The sequence below is a fragment of the Rhagoletis pomonella genome, unplaced genomic scaffold (assembly GCF_013731165.1).
Source record: "Rhagoletis pomonella isolate Grant_MI unplaced genomic scaffold, Rhpom_1.0 Rhpom_scaffold_00012, whole genome shotgun sequence".
Lineage (NCBI taxonomy): Eukaryota > Metazoa > Arthropoda > Insecta > Diptera > Tephritidae > Rhagoletis > Rhagoletis pomonella.
This window is the reverse complement of record NW_023458566.1, coordinates 10862144-10872936: the sequence shown is the minus strand read 5'-3', so window position 1 is coordinate 10872936 and position 10793 is coordinate 10862144.

Below are 10793 nucleotides of genomic sequence, written 5' to 3'. Positions count from 1 at the left end.
GGTTATAATTGACCTGACCGGTCAGTCGCTTCACTTGCCAGATTCTCGTTTTGTTGGCTGCCGCTTATTTATTATTTCATTGGCCATCTCACATATGGGCAGACTACACCCACTTGCTCATATTTTATCACAGCCTTATGTTGTGGCCGGAAGTTCGTTGGCATGCAATGAGTTCTTTCGCTTGCAGAGCATTGTGGTCATTGCCAGAGTTTTAAGTCGTCTGGCTAGTGTCATGCAATTAAGAGTTTCGCCGTTGGCTTCATTGCAATTTTGGTATTATTGTTATCGCATATTTTTTTAATGAATCCCATGCTTTCACACATACGTACATATGTGTCCCCCTTTATGGATGAGTGCATCGCCCAAGGGATGGGAATTTAAGTAATCTTTTTTATTTGTCTAAACAAAAACTAAATAAATAAATATTTAGCGATCACATTTTTATGCTACTTTTCTGGTCGAACTTTTCCAAACGGGCAGTTTGATACGAGTATAATGAAATTTTTTTCATGTGGGAACTTTTTCACTTCCTGTCGATATGGCAACGCTGTTAAAAAATCGCCTTGTAAAGCTAGGTTTTTTAACATAAATGAAAAAAGTTGACTTATGTACATACATTTTTTAAATGTGGCAACTCTCTTATAAAACAATTTGTTCTAATTATGTTCGATACCTCGATGTAATATTTCCAGTATCCAAGTTAAATTTGGCTTTTGAACCAGGTAGAAACCCTCACAAAAATATAAAGCTTTCAATTAACTCCTCGCTTAATTCAAGTGGAACTTTTAAACTAGTGGCAACCCTATATATATTAAATTAAATAAGCAGGTGACAACCCTTTCTAAAAATATTTTCGAAACAAAGATTTGTAAACCCCTCTCGTTTGATACTCGTAATAGAATATTTCACGTAACTTGAAAATTAAATTGATTCTGAATTTTTAAACCGGTGGAAACGCTCGTTTAAGACATGGATAAATAAATAAATAAATAAATAAACAAATCCTTCCCAAACTCTTTTTGATTGTTTATATTTTTGTGTATTAAAATGTTTCAACTTACTAATTAAATTGCTTAGATTCTTTTGCGCAAATGGCAACTCTCTTCACAAATCATTTATAGATAAAGCGTTCATAAGGTTCTCTAATTTGACACCCATATTAAAATATTTTTAAAGCTTGTTAATTAAATTAATTTAGAATTTTATAACAGGTGGCAACCATTACAAAAAAAAGGGAAATTAAGCAGCGTTAAGCGTCTCTCATATGACAGCCATAATAAAATATAACTCGCTAATAAAATTAAATTGTCTTCGTTCAAAAATATTTTCAAAATAAAAACTTCTTAAACCCCTCCATTACCATAACAAAATATTTTATTTAACTGAATAAATAATTGATCTTAGTTTTCGAAAAAGGTGGAAACTCTCCCTAAAAAGTATCTTTGATATTAGTCTGGGTTGCAGTCCGCATATGTGCCAGATTTCAATAAAACATGTTTAGCTGTGTCAGCGTAGTAAACATACACACACTCACTCCCTCACAAACTTGCACATTTATAATATTAATAGGATAAAAGTTAGATTTCGAGCAAATTTTTCTGTTCTAATTTCCAACATAAGTTTTTTGTTTTATTAAAAAACATATTTGAATCAATGAGGGAATTTTTTTGAATTCATTTTTTATGAAACTACCAAAAATCTTATCGAAAAAAATTTATTTGCATATTAATTAGTCAAATCAAGGTGGAAACTAGCATTGTTGTTGCAGGTTTTAGTTAAATTTTTTTCCTTTTAATAGTGTAGCCATATTTGAGTGCTGTTGCAGAAACCGTAAAACATATGTCTACGTTGCCTATGCATATACCCTGCCAGAATTTTTCACTATAAGCAACTCAAAATTAAGTCTTCTTAACACGAAACTAATCGCGGAAGATTTCTCTTGTGGGTCGTAGGTGATGTGCCGAGATTATCCTCCGGCATGGGAGTTCTTTTTATTCTAAGGAATATTTACCTCAAATTTTTAATTGGTCCAAAGATTTCTGATCTGTTTGGTCTTACAGCAGAGCCTTTTGCTTAAAATAAAAAAAAATAACGTTTTCAGTTTGCGGGAAGTCATAGAAATTACGTTTTTTTTGATGTAAAATGGCAACGCTGAATGTAGCTCAAAAGATATTTCAAAATACAAATAACACAAAACGAATCTCTTTGGGTAGAATTCTACCTATAGGTCATATGAGGGTTAAAACAGTCAGCCGTTTTGGTTCTTTTCTATATTCCGAGATAACTTAAGATTGTAGCTAAAATAGTTTGAAGTTAAATAAGTAAACTGCAGCTGTGTGTACTCTTACTCCCCTACATATCTTAAAAATAAAACTTAAGTTTTAATAATGTCTTATAAAATATGTATTTGAATCTTTCCGTCGATATTTGTCTTCGGGACACATCTTCAGAAAAGTGCCTATTTACCAGTTGTAATTAAGTTAGGAAAATGTATAAAATTTTTGTATGCCAAATTTTTCTTACAGGGTATGTCAAACTACATAAAAAGTTTGGAATCATACCACACGTACATACATACAAATTTATAAAGTACATATACAAAAACACATACATACATATATGAATATTGGAATGACCCCAGTGATTCCAAATAACCTAAATAAATAAAAATAGAGATCTATTATTTTTACGCATCGATGTGTGAAAATTGCAAAATTGACATTTTCTCTGCAATCACAAAAAAAATGTATGAAAGAGAAAAAATTTGTTAGTAGGCCCAGTCATAGTCATAAGCTGATGTGGATATGTGGCTGGTTAGCAGGTTGACAGCTTGGCCGGAAATACTCGTATATGAACCAAATATGACTAAGTCGAATAAGGCCAAAACACAAAAACATTTTTTTAAGGATGAACTGAAAAATTTTAAACATGGAAATTAAGAATTTTTAGTTTGTGATGTAAACGAAAGCTGACATCGGATTGAAATGCTTGACCAAATAACTGGAGTATGCATGAAAAACCTGGACGGCAAGTCACATATTAGCGTTTTTTGTGAATAAAAATGGGTATGCACAGAGTACGGTTAAATTTGGATATCTTTTTACTAGATGACATATATACATTAGGGTGGTTCTTAAAAAATCAAATTAATTATTTTTTTCAGTCTCACCCCATCAGTCGGTAATACCATGGCCACAGATATTTCATATAAATTTTGGTCCCGATTGGAGACGGTTAAGGCGTGTCGCACAAGGATCTAAGTTAAGCAATTTTATTGACATGGAATCTATTTATGCTTTGTTAGAAAAATGGGAAAAATTAATAACTAGGATGAGCAGTACTTTCAATACATAATATTTTTTGCACAATAACTTTTAAACTTACTTGTATATTGACTCGATTATAACAACGCGACAGTATACAACACCTTGTCAACTACCTAACAGTCACAATAGTTCGATCATACGTCTCTATTTCGCTATTTCGTATGTCTAAGGACTTAAAAAACAATAGTTAACTATTTATTTTCAAACCATTAGAACAAACTAACTTTTCCGATGTTAAGCATAATAGCGAGTTTTTCCAACGAAAGTAGTCAGCTTGGTACACTACCTTATAAAGCGCTGTCCCTACTAGTCCCATTTTAAAAAAAATTGAAGTAAAATTTCTTATTAAACAGTACCTTATATCTATTATTTACCACAATAATACATATATACATATACATGTGTGCTACAAAATCCATTCAACCGAACCTCTAATACTGCTTCAATAGGCGTTCAGTTGAATTAGAATAATTCTCCGCTTCTTAGTTCTCACTTTGATACAATTTGGCTCACATAATTATTTTGCTTTGTGACAAGCACTTCCATCCGGCAACAAAACGAAATATTGCATCAAAAGCGGTTTCCTGGTTAATGAGGAAGTGTTCGTGCGGTGTAGTGTTTAAGAATGGCAATATGAAAAGCTTTTATAATTCAATCATAATCTATTTTTCGCAAGCACTTTACTCAGTGAAAATCGTATTTGTTTTCTAGCGGAGTGTGTTCATATGCATGTACATATGTACATTAATACATGTGAACAAGTATAGCGTAGGCAGGTAGTTTATATCTGTTGTCATTGAAAGGCAATAAACGTATCTATATACAAGCACATAGATACTATTGCTTGGTTTACAAATAACTTAGTTACTAGCAAGGAAAACACGTCGATATTGTCATACTTGTAAGTACATTTAAACTTAAGTTGGTTTGCTCACTTGCAAAAAGTGCTATATATGGCTACTTTTGAATGAAAAAATCAAACAAAATTTAACATGGAAAATGTTACGCTTACGCCATCCAGGTACGAGTATTAACGAGTACGGCTATGTACGACATGGCGTATGCGTAACATTATATCCTGCTCGATTTTCATGAAAAAAATTATTGCACATTATCATTTGACCATTCACAAATTATGTATGAATATATCGGTTTTCATAGTTAGTAAGTAGCTTGATTTTCTTGCTATCTGTTACTTTTTTTTAATTTTTTCATTGTGAAAGTTTGATTTTTTTATAAAATTATATTATAGTGACCTGATCTGAAAAAACGACATACAGATCCATAATATGCGACCCAATATTAAGTTTGCCTGTTTCGGTGTTTTTTATAACATTTCAAAACTTGACATTTTGATCTACATATATACATATGTATAAGTACAGATACTGTGTTTAAATTGTCTTATTGTAAGTGAGTAAGAAAAAGCCATTTGTGTTCCTGAAAAACGGAAGCTTCGTTATAGTTAAGAAATCTCTAGAGAGGAGTTCTCAGTAGAGACGTTCAAATATTTAAGGATGAACGAAAAAAAAAGAAACACAAAGAAACGAAAAAGGAAAGAACAAAGAGCTTTAGACAGGTCCGTTGTGGAGGCAACAGACCGTATAAAGACTCTTTTGATACTAAATATACCCGTAATAAATCTCTACGGAGCGTATTCGTTACTGAAGTGAAACCTTCTCTGTGACGCGGATTTCGGGTTCACAAAATTTAAAAAACTACGTGAGTTTTTCGTAGTTTTTATTTATTATTATTTTGCATATATGTAATAACTAAGAAAAATCAATTGCCCCTTGGGACACTGCTTACGTACAAATGAGTTACGGTTGCTTAAAATGGGCTAAGTTCAAAATTGAGTAAACAACCTAATATTTGCTGATCAGCGAAAGTGCCAGCTTAATTGAACAAAGTACCAGGCTACAAACAAATATACATACATCCATAGATGCAAAATCTCAGCCAAAACAACAAAGGAAATCACCTGAAACTCATTAGCGTCAAACGAACTCAATACCCCAAAACGCAATCAATCAAATAAGTCCCGAAATTGTAGACGGTTACTCAAATACATACATATGTACTTAATACGTACACACACATATGTATATACATATGTACATTAGGGTGCATCACCAAAAAAAGTTGCGGGTTGTCCATCGGAAGTTTAAAATCTGTTATAAGACTTACGCAAAAAAATATTTTTTAAAAATATTCAAATTTACGTGAGTGAGGAACAATTTGAAAATACCTCCAAAAACCTCATTATTTTGATTACGTTGATATATTTTATAAACGTTTTTACGCAGACCTTTTAGACTTCAACTTTTTTATAAGCTGAAGTGATTTAAAAAAAAAGATATGTATTTATAAAAACTCATTTCATTTAAGAAAAACTAGATTTTTGGAGTTTCAGCTCACGTTAGTTCAAATATATATCCCAAATATTTTGGCGGGAAAAACAATATCATTTAATTTTTTGGATGGAGAGTGAGGCATCCTAACGTACATAATAATCTACATATTTGTGTATACGAAGCTTTGTATGCATTCTGTTGTTGCAACTAAAACTATTGTTGCTTTTGTCAATGGATATTCAATTGAATCAAATATGCAAATAGACAGCCACAAATTCTGACAGGTGAGTGACGATTGAATGACAATACAAACTGGTATTATTCAAAGTGTAGAGTGTGGTGTGGAGAGAAGTGATGCTGAAGTATGTTTAACATGATATATATATATATATACGCCAATACGCAGCGCTAAGTGAATTTAGGCAGTTCATTTAAGAGGGCTCAATGTAGCAAGGGTCGTGTCCGATGCACACGCGCTGTCAATATAAACACTATTTGCGCACATATGTGGAAATATTAGTATGTGTGTTTTATGTAATTTAAATTAACAACAAATTGAGACATATTTAGTAATTAAGTTTAATGGATTACTTCCTTCTTGGAATTCACTGGAGAAGTTTAGAATAATTGAGAAACAAGAATGCATTTAACCCTTTACCTACCGTAGAAAAAACTAGCATTACCTAACACTCGGATCTATTGGATCCCTATGTAAGCAATAATGTGACTCCAATAGACCCATGCTGGTAGTTCCCGCTAGATTTACAATAGCAATACCAATTATTTAAACCAAATAATTAGCATGATCAAAAAAGTGTAAAGTACATATATATATGAAGAAAAAAAGCAAAGTCAAGCAGTTATGGAGCTCAAAAGCATCAGATATTCCGGCCCGGGCGGTAGAAAAAGGGTTAAAGGACTGCTGTCGCTGCGATTGAGTTAACGCAAACTGCGACACTGCACACTGAGGTAGCTGGAAATGTGCTCTATTGACTTGGGTATATTTGTTTTGAAAACACATTTATGAGCACAATCAAATTTCCCTGGCTTCTTTTTTGTCCATCCCTTCTTACTGGCGGTGATATGAATACCATTACATGGCGCAATTGCCATCCATATAGATATTCTGGCGATATCCGCAATAAATACTAAATTTTTTAACTTTGGTTTTAATGTAGTCACGCCCATTTCTAGAATATTCTTTGATTGAAAAAGTTGTGGAACAAATGTGGCTAACGAAGCGATATTCTGCCGAAATCCGAAATAAAACCTGCGTTTTGCAAACTTTAGTCCTACAATTGCCACGCACATTTCTAGGGGGAAAATCTTGCCATACAGATATTATATCTGAATAGATATTCTATCGGAATTCGCAATAAAATTTAACTTTTTGAAAAAAAACCCGTTGTTTAACACCTTACCACATATATCTCAACAAAACTTTTGGAAAACAAATTAAAAAAATGGTTAATTCTCACAAAAAAAAATCATTTCGTCATAAAAAAATATTATAAGAATTATTCTTGAAAAACCCCCATTTTTTGAACCACGTTTTTAGGGAGAGTTAAACAAGGATTACGGTGGTACAACTTTAAATCCCTAATTTAATGGTCTTCACTATGCAAATCAACCTCAAAAAGTTCAACTGTTAATAGCTGTGTTGGCTTTAGGACTATATTAAGCCCGTTTCTTTAACTTTAAACGACGTTAAGATGAAGTCTCTACGGTGGGCAGAACCCGAGATATAACAATTTGAAGGAGTACATGATTAGTCAGAATTACGAAAAAATGCAAACTTTGACAGATCATATCTCTGAAGAAAAAAGCGAAAAAAAGATTCCTCGTGCACGTGTTAGCCTATTTCATGTATAGAACCCATAAAAAAAATTTGAAGCCAATCGAAAGTGTGACAGCAAATTTGGTGTCCGATATGAAAAAGAATGTTTCATATGCGGAATAGGGGTAAAAGCGCTCCCGCTTACGACGTAATCGTAGTTTTCAGAAAGGTGAAAAAACAATATTTAGTACGTGCGCCGGTTATTTAATGTTCGGCTTGGCCCGAACTTTGGCTTCTTTACTTGTTAATTTCTAAATTATGTAGTTTTTTACTGACGTGTGAGCAAGAGCTTTTTTCTGCCATGAAGAAACAGCTTCTCATAAAAATTTGGTTGGAATTTATGGTGTACGCCTTCGAATGACTGGAAGTTTTTATTAGAAAATTTTTCACCTAAGAAATACACTAGGAGGTTTGCCATTGCCTACTGAAGTGTGACTGTTATTTGAAAAAAAAAAAAAAACATTTTAGATGTTGCACCGTCCAGGGTGCTAATCTCGGTCCTACCCGATGGTCATAAGCATTTAGAATTCTATGGTGTCGCAGTTAGCCTTCTTTTATAAATTAGCTAACCAACGCAATTATCACTTCCGCGTCATTAAGAAAGTTTCTGTAATTTTCGTTTGTTTTCACGGATCCCTACACCGAGTTTGAATTCAGTAAAAACAGCTTGTAGATTAAAAAGATCTGCTTTCAAAATTCATTTAAGTTTACGTAAGCTTGTAACGGGTAATTTTTTTGAGGTTAGGATTTTCATGCATTAGTATTTGACAGATCACGTGGGATTTCAGACATGGTGTCAAAGAGAAAGATGCTCAGTATGCTTTGACATTTCATCATGAATAGACTTACTAACGAGCAACGCTTGCAAATCATTGAATTTTATTACCAAAATCAGTTGGCAGAAAATCCGCTTTTTTATCGACAAATTTTGTTCAGCGATGAGGCTCATTTCTGGTTGAATGGCTTCGTAAATAAGCAAAATTGCCGCATTTGGAGTGAAGAGCAACCAGAAGCCGTTCAAGAACTGCCCATGCATCCCGAAAAATGCACTGTTTGGTGTGGTTTGTACGCTGGTGGAATCATTGGACCGTATTTTTTCAAAGATGCTGTTGGACGCAACGTTACGGTGAAAGGCGATCGCTATCGTTCGATGCTAACAAACTTTTTGTTGCCAAAAATGGAAGAACTGAACTTGGTTGACATGTGGTTTCAACAAGATGGCGCTACATGCCACACAGCTCGCGATTCTATGGCCATTTTGAGGGAAAACTTCGGAGAACAATTCATCTCAAGAAATGGACCGGTAAGTTGGCCACCAAGATCATGCGATTTGACGCCTTTAGACTATTTTTTGTGGGGCTACGTCAAGTCTAAAGTCTACAGAAATAAGCCAGCAACTATTCCAGCTTTGGAAGACAACATTTCCGAAGAAATTCGGGCTATTCCGGCCGAAATGCTCGAAAAAGTTGCCCAAAATTGGACTTTCCGAATGGACCACCTAAGACGCAGCCGCGGTCAACATTTAAATGAAATTATCTTCAAAAAGTAAATGTCATGGACCAATCTAACGTTTCAAATAAAGAACCGATGAGATTTTGCAAATTTTATGCGTTTTTTTTAAAAAAAAAGGTATCAAGCTCTTAAAAAATCACCCGTTACAATAGATAAATTGTTAAATATATGTACAACACATGTAGGTATGTATTTTTAAAATTACTTGCTGAATTTATGCCTTTATCCATCATCAGCCATAATAAGTTTGGAAATCAAAAAAAAAAAAAAAAATATAATGAAAGCACAATTACAAAAAAAAATATATATATTTACAACAACATTTTAGACAATCATACATACATATGTGTATGTGTATATATGTACATACTTATGCGCATAAGTGTACAAAGCCATAGTACAATTTAATTTAGAAATTGCACTAATGCATATTTATGTCCGTCGTTTTGTTGTTTATGTGTATACAAGCAACACTTTCATACTAAATACCCAAGCATACAGTAGTAAATATCCACATAAATACATACATACCCATAAATATATAGTATATATGTAAATTTGTGAACTACAGCAATTTTCTTAACAACAACGGCATAAACGTGGCACGCCATAGCGGTCCCTGTGAATGCGGCGGAAATTGCAATTTTGATGTTGAATGGACGGACACCGCAACCGCAATCCGCAGCTTTAAATATCAGTGAAATATTAAAATATTTTCAAACTTTCCATAATAAATGCACACATATTTGTATTAATAACTATGTACTCGCACAAAAAAGTTAAAATAAAACAGCGAAAAGGGAAAAGGTGTACCATCGGTACTTCAACTCTGCTAGTAAGGCGGCTGATGCGAGTGAAATGAAATTTCAACAAGCAGTTAGATCATATAGCCCTGTATGCATCTTTCAAGAAAACGGTCGCGTGTGTGTCCAAGAAATTTTGACATTTTTGATACCGCACAGCCTGTTGTCTCACTCTTTCTGCAAGAAATAATGGAACGGGCATATATTTCTGTTGCAAACCTGGGTTGCCTTGTGCTCTTTTTTCACAAAAAACTTTAGAAAACCGTAGTAGAAAGCGTAGTAAATTTCTTAAGAACTGCGTGCTGCCTTAAGGAAATTTGACTCAAGAAAATTTCTTAGCCATTTCTTGTACGTCATTTTATATGGAGTTTTTGCTTTTCTTGAGAGCTGCATACAGGCCTTATAAGGGTAAGCAGTACGTAAGTTTTAATTTAAGTAAATAGCATTAATGCTTTTAAAAGCGATGCAAGTAAGGTAATGAGAAAACGAAAATGTCAGTTTAGCTTTTAAATTAAAGTGTAAATTTAGGCTTATTAAAGTTCATACTTTCGATAAACTGTTTGTCCCAAAAATAAGTGTTTTATAAGGAAAGCAGTGCTACTAAAAGCAATCCTTGCAATATATTAAAAATTTAGTAAGTATGTATATATAGTACATAAAATGTATGAAATACTCAATTTAAAATATGCAAGTTTATAAAGTTTTTTGGTTTTCTTCTGATCAACTAAAAATCTTCGCCGGTAAATATTGATGTCCCCTTGTTACTCTGTAGTATATATGTATGTTTGTTCTTGCATACATATCTTATCTGCAACATTCGCGCAGCTGCAACACCATAACTGTATTGTATATATATCTATTCTCAACTGACCGTTATTCAACCTAACTGGTCAACTAATTAAATTACTTGCTACAAGAATTTGTGGACACAAGCAGTTGATTTCCCAGTTGTATTACATTA